At 42.0% G+C, this 12,265-nt stretch overlaps 1 protein-coding gene across 4 annotated transcripts in view; it reads left to right on the top strand.

Annotated features, from left to right (window-relative positions):
- The first annotated feature begins 854 nt into the window (after positions 1-854).
- The window catches only part of hecw2a (HECT, C2 and WW domain containing E3 ubiquitin protein ligase 2a), a 49,827-nt gene continuing 38,416 nt past the window's right edge, over positions 855-12,265 (top strand). For 2 of the 4 annotated variants that reach the window (XM_084909047.1, XM_084909045.1), the window contains exon 1: positions 856-1,483. The gene's annotated coding sequence lies outside the window, so the exon portion shown is untranslated. Of the gene's footprint in view, positions 1,484-12,265 lie in introns of all 4 variants that reach the window. The other 2 variants (XM_084909048.1, XM_084909046.1) reach the window with 2 other exon arrangements.

Genomic DNA, 12,265 nt, shown 5'->3' with positions numbered 1-12,265 from the left:
ATCAAAGCCCATGCAGTTTTTAAGAGACAGGTTCACCGTTTCTGCATTACCTTCTTCTGTTTCAGTTTGGCACTCTTGCTGCACGCCTTCTATACGGTCACCAGAGGACTGTGTGTGCCTGCCATCACCTGTTTATCTACAATCTGAATCACATTATTAAAGGAACCAAGCCAGTGTTTCTACAAACTCCACTCAATTTTACTTAACAAAAAAAAAGTCTGTAAAATGAAATCGGTTATACCTTAATGACTACAGAGTTTTGGTGATACATATGGAGAGCTTCAGAGGCTGAAAGCAAAATAAATAAATACATAAAAATTTTAAGAAGTTTCTAATTTTTGAATATTTTCATAATCCATAACAAATTTTAAAATTTTAAGCCTAATCATGTTTTGATGCATTTTGTTTAATTTTATTTAGTAGTTTATTACATTAAAATCGCATAAATGAACCTCAGTTTTTTCCCCACCAAATATTACTTTCTTGGAAAGAAAAACAACTATATTAACAAACATATTTGAAAAGGTCATTTGATTATTTCTGAGCTTTTCAAAACATTTTAAAGAAAGTTAATTAGACAAATATTTATTATTTATATTTATAACTGCTACAGATGTTTGTTTGTTTTTCGCGGGGGGGGGGTAAGTAAAATTGTTATAAACGTTTTTAGAGGCCCGTGAAACATGAATTTGTCATCTTGTGATATATTTTTACATTTTTATTATTCTTTGATTTTGTCAGACTTGGTCCTCCATAGAGCTTAAACGTTTTTAAATATAGTGCTTTAGTACTGTGTGTGTCTGTGGTGCAACTGTAGACAGGTAGACAACACTAAGCGCAGTCTCACTCTCTCTCTCGGTGGGACGTGTCCAGTGTCACGCCCACTCTGGCATTTTCCCACATTAATATGCAGCGTATATACTGTACGTTATCGTCAGTCAAAAAACTACATCTCAGGCTCGATGATCCTCTAAAGAAATCCCTCCGCGCCCTGAAGAGGAGAAGTCGCTCCTCTGCAAACACCCTGCCGTTACGCCATCCTCCGGCAGGCTACGCTTTTCTCGTCCCTTCCTGGACTGACAGCAGCTGCTCAGCCCAGTCAGGTTTTGAGCATCTGCTGGGACTGCTGGGAGGACGTCGGCTCAGACTGCAGCGCACTGCGATGCAGAGAGGGGGGCACTGAGGCTGTGATGCCGGAGCTGTAATCCGTAAACCTGTGCGAACGGAGCGCAGGGTGGAGCTGGCGGAGTTCGTGCGCACACCTCTGGAAGCTGCTGCCGAAGAGGAGCCTCTGCAGCGCCGCAGCTTTGCACCGGGAACCCGCCTCGGTACGTGACTCCGAAACCGAAGCTGCCCCGGATCCCACAGGGAGGGGGGCCGTAGCGCGGCACCCCGCCCGTCTCGCCTCATTTGGACCGCACGGACCTGAGCCGTGATATTCGCGCACGGAACCCACCGAGCAGCCCGCACCTCTGCGCCAAAGGTAAGCAGCTCCGCGAGGCGCGGGGGGCGCGTGCAAGCGCTCGTGGCTTCCAGCAGGCAACGAGAGCCTGTTGATGATGATGATGACGATGATGAAGGTGCTGCTTAGAGCAGCTGAAGCGCCGCAGCACCGACTCCGCGCTGCTGTTCGATCGATTTCTGTGTCACGCGCGTGTCTCTGCACAGACGCGCAGAAAGGGGAAAATGACGTAGGGAATTCCCACAGTAATCCAATAGCGCGCGGCGACACCTGCACATTCCGCCAGTGCGGCCTGCTGCCGCGCGCGGCCTCGCCAGCGGCGCGCGCGCGGACTGAAACGATTAAAGTTGGATGCGAGCCGTTATGTAACGTGATTCTGCTGACGCGGTTCGCCATGAGCGGGGGTTACCTCCACGTCCCCGCGGCTCGGGGGTGCTGCTCCCTGTTTACGTCCACGGCGGTTCAGCTCAGCCCGACGGGATCGATCTGAATCACAATCCATGAAAGTGAAAAAACATCACCTCGTGTGTCTCTGCACTAATGAAGTCCTCACCTGTTTATTCAAGGCAGAAGGTACTGGGGACATGTGGCAACATGTGGGCTTGAATACTCAGTCTACGTTTAATTTACCTGATGTAATTTTACATGCACATTTTAATTTTTATGTTTAATCCGTAGAGGATAAAGTTGTTGTTTCTCACACTCACAACAACTCCGTCACCACTGGATGTAGCTCAGGATGCTGTAGGGCCACAAGGCTTACCTCTTTATGTAAGACTGTACATGATTTTTATGCTTCCTCCCCCTGTCCCACACACTGAGGCACTGCTGCACTCTTTGAGTGGCTCAGATATTCAAAATTCAGCATTTCAGGGAATGCCAAACCTTTAATTTGCATCATCAAAGATACAAAATTAGTTTAGTAAATTATACTCTTATACTTGTTGTCCCACGTTTACTTTCTTGTCATTTGGTCACACTGGTACACTGCCATGGTGTGCCATTTTGTGGGGGCTACCACATTAGCTACACCCACCTTCAGAGTGGTCCAGTCTGACAGTGTAGACGCGCCAGCAGTGGGTTTAGTGGATCAGTGTTGAACACCAATGCTCCAGAAAGGGTCAGGGTTAGAAATGTGTTTCTAGTCCACGAAATAAATTGTGGTTGAAGAGTGTGGGACAGTACATGAATGATGAATCACATGAGTCACATTTAACGACGTGATAAACACAAACATGATATTTTCAGTTTTACTGGTTTTGCTGCATTCGTGCATTGAATTCATGTTTCCATCACTGGTTTGTGGGATAAGCGAGCGGTGACAATTTTATGATAGAAACTAGTTATTTTCTGGGTCAGCTTCCTGTCTGATGATGAGAGGCAGTTTTGATTATGTAGCTTCACATCACAGCTTAGCAAAAAGCCTTTCTGACTTTCAGCCATCAGGTAGGTAAACAACCCCACAGCAGAGTTATACTGTCCCATTCAGGCCCCAATCCCCCCATAGTTCACCCTTTAATTTCAACATATTTGTGGTCCTAATTGAGTTTTGCTGTTGTGGAGCCTGCAGTGTCTTTGCTAAATTCCCCTTTGGGAACAACTTTATTATAAATTGTTTATGCTTTGATCTGCTTTCAAGGTAGGGGTTTGGATGAAATCTGCAAAGCTGCAAGCACGCTCAGCTTTCTCAAAAATCTGATACTTGAAACAGATGCGTTACCCGAGATGAACTGAAACATGCAGAATTTCTGTTTTGCTCTTGCAAAGAAAAGAAAATTTCCCCACTTGACAGAATTTGACGAGGTTATGGGGGGAGGTTTGGTCCTGATATCTGTCCTGACTGAGACCCTACAGAGTCTTTAATGTTAGCTGCACGTAGGTCTACTGACTGAGGACTCAGTATACAGGGAGTGCAGAATTATTAGGCAAGTTGTATTTTTGAGGAATAATTTTATTATTGAACAACAACCATGTTCTCAATGAACCCAAAAAACTCATTAATATCAAAGCTGAATGTTTTTGGAAGTAGTTTTTAGTTTGTTTTTAGTTTTAGCTATTTTAGGGGGATATCTGTGTGTGCAGGTGACTATTACTGTGCATAATTATTAGGCAACTTAACAAAAAACAAATATATACCCATTTCAATTATTTATTTTCACCAGTGAAACCAATATAACATCTCCACATTCACAAATATACATTTCTGACATTCAAAAACAAAACAAAAACAAATCAGCGACCAATATAGCCACCTTTCTTTGCAAGGACACTCAAAAGCCTGCCATCCATGGATTCTGTCAGTGTTTTGATCTGTTCACCATCAACATTGCGTGCAGCAGCAACCACAGCCTCCCAGACACTGTTCAGAGAGGTGTACTGTTTTCCCTCCTTGTAAATCTCACATTTGATGATGGACCACAGGTTCTCAATGGGGTTCAGATCAGGTGAACAAGGAGGCCATGTCATTAGTTTTTCTTCTTTTATACCCTTTCTTGCCAGCCACGCTGTGGAGTACTTGGACGCGTGTGATGGAGCATTGTCCTGCATGAAAATCATGTTTTTCTTGAAGGATGCAGACTTCTTCCTGTACCACTGCTTGAAGAAGGTGTCTTCCAGAAACTGGCAGTAGGACTGGGAGTTGAGCTTGACTCCATCCTCAACCCGAAAAGGCCCCACAAGCTCATCTTTGATGATACCAGCCCAAACCAGTACTCCACCTCCACCTTGCTGGCGTCTGAGTCGGACTGGAGCTCTCTGCCCTTTACCAATCCAGCCACGGGCCCATCCATCTGGCCCATCAAGACTCACTCTCATTTCATCAGTCCATAAAACCTTAGAAAAATCAGTCTTGAGATATTTCTTGGCCCAGTCTTGACGTTTCAGCTTGTGTGTCTTGTTCAGTGGTGGTCGTCTTTCAGCCTTTCTTACCTTGGCCATGTCTCTGAGTATTGCACACCTTGTGCTTTTGGGCACTCCAGTGATGTTGCAGCTCTGAAATATGGCCAAACTGGTGGCAAGTGGCATCTTGGCAGCTGCACGCTTGACTTTTCTCAGTTCATGGGCAGTTATTTTGCGCCTTGGTTTTTCCACACGCTTCTTGCGACCCTGTTGACTATTTTGAATGAAACGCTTGATTGTTCGATGATCACGCTTCAGAAGCTTTGCAATTTTGAGACTGCTGCATCCCTCTGCAAGATATCTCACTATTTTTGACTTTTCTGAGCCTGTCAAGTCCTTCTTTTGACCCATTTTGCCAAAGGAAAGGACGTTGCCTAATAATTATGCACACCTGATATAGGGTGTTGATGTCATTAGACCACACCCCTTCTCATTACAGAGATGCACATCACCTAATATGCTTAATTGGTAGTAGGCTTTCGAGCCTATACAGCTTGGAGTAAGACAACATGCATGAAGAGGATGATGTGGACAAAATACTCATTTGCCTAATAATTCTGCACTCCCTGTACAAAGTAATTTGTAAAACTGATGTGGAAAAACAGCATAAACTATCTTTTTGGCTGTTTCAGTTCTACATATGCCTCTTAAATAAAGTACTGTAGTAAATGCATGTGTGTTGTAATTGTTCTTCGAAAGCATATTAATATGGGATAAGTGTGATTTTCCCACTTTAATATGAACTGGATACACAGTACATTATGATTGGTGAAAAAAATAAAGCAGATGTGCTGCAGTTTGGAGAGAAAACCCCAACAATCAGATCATTTCCTGTTAGCAGCACTTAGTGACTGTAGGGAGGAAGAACTTCCTTTTAACAGGAAGAGACTGACAACAGAGCTGGGATCATGAAGGGACAGCCATGTACTGTGACATGCTGGGGATGTGAGAGGAAGATGAAAAGAAAAAAGGCAAGCATAGAGAGACCATGAATAACAAACAGGTGACATGGCTTTTTGTTTTGTTGTCTACCTCACTTCCTGTTTATTTTGAAATCTTAAATGCGCTTTAGTGAGGTCATGCTTTAATGAGGTCATGCCATTTTTCTTCTATACCTCTCAATCTTAGACCGTATATTAAAAATGGCTACTGTGACATCACCTTTTGGTTTTAGACTCCATATCTTGAATCATTTAGTCTGCCACCATGTTGTCTTTTTTGGAGCCAGAGTTGACCATATCTGGACGAGGGGTTGGAGTGCTAAGTTATCAGCTAATGCTACCAAGCTTGGTTATCAGTCTGCATCTATAAACTGGACAGGGTTATGTGCAGGCACAGATATCTACAAATTAAAGATAAGTATAAGACTGGAGGTCTCCTGATGTTAAAGAGGGAGTTCTTCCACCCCACAGTCTCCTAAGTCTTGCTCACAGGGAAACGTCCAATCACTGGGGTTCTGGTGCTGTATGAATGAAAACGAGTTGGATATGATATCTTCAAATAGTATCATAGCAACAGTTCAAATGGTATTTAACCTTGTATACAACTTTAACTATTAGTTAAGCGTTAAGGCAGGGTGTGCAGTTTTGTGGTTTGTAACAAAGTGAAGTGGAGCTGTATGGTGAGAAAGAGCTGGGTTATTGTTATCATTAAGCACCCTTATTGAGTCTTTTTTTAGATGGTTAGAAATAGAAGGAGACGATACGTCAGATGTTAAAATGGGCGAGGGATAGAGGGCTGTGTCACCCTGCAGTGATGTCACGAAACGGCTGACTGCTTTATGTGCAGGTCATCATTAATCCATGATTAACTTAACCCGCGAATAGCCAGCTGTCTCCTTTGGTTATTATAATTGTTGGTTTTCCAGATATTCACATTTCTGTAGCTGCTCTGTTAATATGAGATTCCTCTGTGGGTCTCAGCCTGATGCGCTAAGAAACTTTAGGTTTTGTGCTCGAATTTTAAGCATTTGGCTGCACAGCATAAATTTGTAATGATGGTCTGCACAGTTACCGGTGAATGAAGATGAGGAGTTAAAGTAAATAAAGAGAGCAGAATACAAATGCCTCGAGCGCAGCGTCTGTTTACAGTTTTTACACATCCACACACAACCCACATTCCCATTTATAGTAAGCATTTTAAACTTGGAGATATCAATCAGCCTTCCAGCGTAAATGCTATTTTTGACTCCCCGAGGCCTGTCACATGGAGGGATACCTCCCGAGGAGTGACTCATCCTGGACATTTACTCCCAGGGCGATGTGTTTAGAGGGAAAAAATACCCCGAGTGGGACAGCACTGCACTTTTTCTGGGAAGTGGGAACACACCGGCACTGAAATCCGTGTTCACTCAGACTGACTCACAAAGGTGCATCTTCCAGTTTTAAACCTGGCCTCGCTGCAGTGTGTGAGCTGTAGTCACTCAAAAGCTTGTCTTTATCCACCTTTAGGGTCATCATGGAGCTCAGGGAGAGGATATTTTATGGTGCTGCATCTTGTGGCAGAAATAAGTGCTTTTAGTGTGTAAAAGTTAGCTTTTTTTTGTGCTGGTTGTGTGATTTGTTCCTAACTTTGTGTGCCACAGTGTGTGTGTGTGTGTGTGTGTGTGTGTGTGTGTGTGTGTGTGTGTGTGTGTGTGTGTGTGTGTGTCAGCAGAGGGACCCCTCTGTGCCCCTGTGGAGGTGACTGCAGCACTTTACAGCCTGACAGAACGGGCACCTTGGGGAGCTGGCACACACACACACACACACACACACACACACACACACACACACACACACACGCAGAGAAACAGAGGGGCAGAGAGTGAGAGGTGGAGAAATCCCTTTACTGACATCATGGCACCTACAGCTCACGGCACGTATCCAGATGGTGAAACGCAGGCGGTGAATTCAGCGATTATTTTCATTATTGATTTGTTTTAATGTTTGATGACCTGAATATTTTCCACTGTTAATTGTTTTCACCACCGAAGATCATGAAACTGGTGAAACTTGACCATCACAAAAAGTGATGTGCATGAGGAGCTGCAGGTTAACGGGTGCATCTGTCTACGAGAAAATGATTGGTCGACAGATGATGTTGGGTCAGAGCTCCTTACGGGCGCCTTTTTGAGCTCCGTGTGTGTGTCCTCTGGTCCAAGCCAAAGAAAAGCCTTGCTTGCACTTGTGTGTCAAGTACACAGACACTCAGATACATGCACACATGAAAACACCAGAAAAGCAGCAGCAAAGGTTTTCATTTTTGATTGGCAGTTGTACATTTTTTTTTATAAAATGAAGCAACAGCTGTGCATAGACTGTATATAAAAGATGCACACACTTCCAGGTCTGAAAAGTGAAGTCAGCAGGAGGCGACTCCTGTGTTTGCGAAAACAAAAATTTATGACGTTCTGATGGTTTTATGGTCTCAGTTTCCAGTTCCAAGTCTTATTGAGAGCAGTGTGATGTTCATTTTGTAATTTATGATCTCCATTAGCGTTCACAAATACTATAAAAATGCTCAGCTCGAGGCTTCACAGCAGGACTTCACAAATCAGTGGGTGGTTGTCCACAGTTTATCCAAAAAAGTGTTTTTAAATCACTGTATTCATTTTAGAGGGGAAAAGAAAATAGTTGGTTTAGCTGCACAACATGAAGAAGTAAGTCAAGTACAGTTGAATGTGCAGATCTCTGGAGGACTTAATTTTTGATTCTGCAGAGCATCTATCCACATACACCCTTGCAGGGATCTTAGACTTTTGCATGTACAAGCCTCACAATTAGCCTTTTAGAATAAGTGCCCATAATCAGGTGAGATGAAAGAAGTTCAAAGCTCACCTTTTGTGTGGCTTCATCACATGAACACAGGTACCTGCTGATTACTGCTAAGTAATCACTGGAGCAGACATGGAGCACAGTCCAGAGCTGAAGTTACGTAAACTTAAATTATGATAAATATTTTGATTTTTAACAACATCACATCCCTACAGTTGTTGCAGATGGGTACATTTCCTATAGAGAACAAAACTTTTTGGTTTTTGTACCAGGATTTAAACATGTTTAAGCAGCCTCGAGTGGCCATGAGAGGAACTGCACTTCAACGGCAGCTTTATTCTTCAGGCCCAGAGGTTAATGCAGATGTGGTGGGACCACGAATTGGCCTTAAATCCATCTGTGTTTTTCTTACTGCCAAGTAAAGGTTTAGTAATTTGCTCAGTAACAGATGGTCACTGTCGATTTCAGAAAATGTTAATCCCACTGAGTAGAGGTGCGTTTGCTTAGGAGTATTTGCAGCGGAGGATTAATACACATTTGTTCCAGGGTATTTGCAGCAGGACAGTGTAACTTACGTGAGATAATGTGAAACAACAGAGTTTAAAGCAACAGCAAATCTTGGTAGAGATAGAGCTCAACCCCAGCTTTTCTCCTTACTGTAGTGTCACTTTTTGAATTTAAGTTGTTCTTTTACTTGCTGTTTGGTTTATTTAGAAACCAAAGCTCCTTTTTAAACTCAGAAAAAGATCAAAAGTGGGGTTACAATAGACTCTTTTACAACTTTAACTATGTAAGAAGGTTTTGTACAATTCAATAGGTTAGGGTTAGGGGCGAGTAGAACCCCATATTTTTTATGACTGGCTAATCTATTCTGGTGGTTTGCTTCTGAATGCCTGGGAGAATGTAGTTTAATTATATGAGAGCATGTTTTATAGCAGGTATGTACAGAATCTCAGAATTTTGACTTTTTTCTCAGAATTCTGAGATTAAAGTCAGAATTCTGACTTTTTTCTCAGAATTCTGGAAAAGGAGAAGAAAAAAGATGTGCCCACTTTTTTTTTCCAGTCCCTTATAACTGCATTATTTCTAATGGCCAGCAGTGGGCGACTCCTCTGGTTCCAGAAAGCAGGCAGATTGTATGGGAGTCTATGAGAAAATGAAACTTCTTCTCACTTTCTTTAATGAGCTCTATAAATGTCTTGCTAATGAGTTTATGGTCTCAGTCACTAGTTTTAAGTCTTATTTAAAACAACATGATGTTTTTTCAGTAAAATACGATCCCATTTAAAGTAAAACAGACAATATTTGAGGGTATACTTTAAGGTGGGACCTAACTTATGATTGGCAGGTGCCTTGTTTTTAAAAAGCAAGATGGCAGTGACTAAAATGTTCAGCCTGACATTAAAAAAAGCTTTTATTTAAAAAAAAATACAAACACTGACATTTGTGGTTTTTGTTTTTAAGGTGTCAGAGTCTCGATTCATGTTGGAAACTGCCATTTTGCTCTGTTTTATAGGCTTTTAACTGTTAGTGAGGAGGTATGTCTTGACAGCAGAAGCATGCTTTTTAGTATTAAATGAAAGAAAGGCAAAGAAAGTGTAATGATATGGCTCACTGGTATGTTTTTGAACTGTGGTTGTGACAATAAGATACATGAGGCTTTGGAGAAGAAGAAAAGTAAATCCAGAATCTAACTAGACTAAACTCGATCAAATTAATTAATTGTTTAACCAGGGGAAAACTCATGGTGTGCGTGCAGTAGAGCGGTGCATGTGCCTTGTGTTGAGAGAACTGTGAGCTGTGCAAAGGGAGATGTACAGTCATAATGCTTCCATGGTGCCTGTCAGTCATGCCTGTCACTTGGGACGCTGGAGTTTTCCAGCTTCACAAACAGCACTGAAAAAAAAACGACCTGCCACGAAGAACGGCACGACAGCGATACCTGAATACCTAAACCTGCCATCTGGTTTTGGGAGCGTTCTCTGAAGAAACTCTTTTTGACAGGATGCGAGAAAACAACTATCCAGCAGAGTCTGGCACACTCCATCACCTCCTCTGCTGCAGATGTGTCTGCTGTTAGTATTCAGCGCACAGCGGTGCACTGTACAAAGTATTCGGTGCCTAATAACAGAGCAGCGCTCAAATGACGGCATTTGAGACATTTATCATCCCTGAGAAAAGCTGTTTGATTTTGGGGTTCTCATGCAAGGCTATATCTATATTCACCTTCCTGAGAATCAATCGCTAATCCAGGTCAAACTGTGCAGGGCCGGGCTTCGGGATTATAATGGGAAGCAGGAGTCTTTTCAAAGAAAAAAAGCACTGGAATGGGTCCAGATTACTTAATGCTGTCTCCTGAGGTCATGGTTTGTTCTGTGCTGTTTGGAGCTGCTGCACGCACTCCTCATCCTCTCTATTTTAGTGAGCAGCCACGGCGTCTCCCGCTACACATCGGGGTTAGACAATGCCTGGCAAGAACTGCAGGAGGGGGCCGATTGGACCACAGGAGCGCTTACATAACCACCAAGCAGCTTCACATCTATTTATTTTTTAACTGAAGATGCCTCTGCTTGCTTATGAATGTTACCTCTCTCCCCTGCTGGTGCTATATGACTTTGGCCATGTGAGCACGTGAGCTGGATTTACGTATTCCTGCATCTGTGATGAAGGTTTTATTCTGCCATAAATCCCTGTACGAGGTCTGGGCTCGGTAATCTCGTTGAGTCAGGGACGTCCAGGCTTTCCTCATGACAAATGCAACAGATCTTATTTCAGCATCAAGCCCAGGATATTTCAGAGACACGCATGAATCACCTTCAGATTGATTTCCTGCTTTGCATGGTCTTTGAGTGGAAATGAAACACTAATGAGAATGTAGTGAAAGACAGAAAGGAAGATGGTATTACTGATAAGAGGAAGCATTTATAATAGCAGCTGTGTGAGGTTTATACCCACTGTGAAGACTCAGTGTCACTTTCAATTTGATTCTTTTAGTCAACAAAGAAAGATGGAAGTAGACGAAGGAAAGGAGAGAGCGTATGGCTGGAAAAAACACACTAAAATCAATGTTTAAGGAATATTTCAACATAATTGGGATGGCAAAAAAACTCAAACACCCTTTTTCTGTGCTCTTATATGGAGGACCAAAACTGCCAAGATTACAAATAAACTTTAAAAAAATATATCAATAAATACAAAAATAAAATAACTTTACTATTACTGTTGACTTCATAGTTAACTAAACAGTATAACAAACAATTACATAATATTTAGGAATGTCACAATACCAAAATACAAGTAGAATTACGTGATTCTCGATACACTAAAACAAAATGATTGTCCCAGTGCGTAAAGATAAACTGTTTTATTAAAAGTCATTTTAAATCGCTGACATAGTGACATGGAGCAAAGCTGATTTCACAGTGCCAAATGGAAAACCAGAAAACATACGCTGATACCAAAACTTTTAGCCTATATCAGGAGCTTTATATAGGGGAGAGCAGATATTTGGATCGATCCGCCCACCTCTAGTTTTTACCACAGATATGATTTGTCTTTCAGGTGAGGGATGTTACTCATACATATGTGTGAATGCATCCATGTGCACTGTGAAATAAGACCAACATAGAATTAGATAGTGCTGTTTGTACTTTAATTTATGCCATGAACTTTGTGACAAATATGTAACTCAGATGAGTTCCCAGCTTCATTGTGCTGAACTCCAGCAGGTAACTTAGGTGAGGTTCAGGTTAGAGTGATCCTTTAAGACGATGGAGCAAGCAGCTGCATGGACCACCATAGGGGCAGCCTGGTCAGCGAACTAACCAGTAGGGAAAATGTTAGATAGGACCGTTGCAAGCTATTTATTAGCTAGTTATTATTACTCATTAACCAAACTTTCAGAATAAAAGCGTGGTGATTATCCAATAATATGCATGTACATTTGGGTGGAAGTTAAGACTGCAAAGGTAAAGAACTGAAATGTCAATGTATCTATCTATCTATTTTTTTAAATATTTTTTTAGCCTACATTTATTTAAATTTTGGGGTGCATTTAATGGCATAATTATTTACTAAGTCATTTATTTATTTATTTTTCTCCATAGTTCTTTACAGTCATTTTTATTTTTTGGTCCAGATTAAAGAGCAA

This window comes from Perissodus microlepis, chromosome 16 (assembly GCF_051167445.1).
Source record: "Perissodus microlepis isolate ML-2025 ecotype Zambia chromosome 16, ASM5116744v1, whole genome shotgun sequence".
Taxonomy (NCBI): domain Eukaryota; kingdom Metazoa; phylum Chordata; class Actinopteri; order Cichliformes; family Cichlidae; genus Perissodus; species Perissodus microlepis.
The sequence above is the reverse complement of the archived record's forward strand: the minus strand, read 5'-3'. Positions and strand labels throughout refer to the sequence as shown.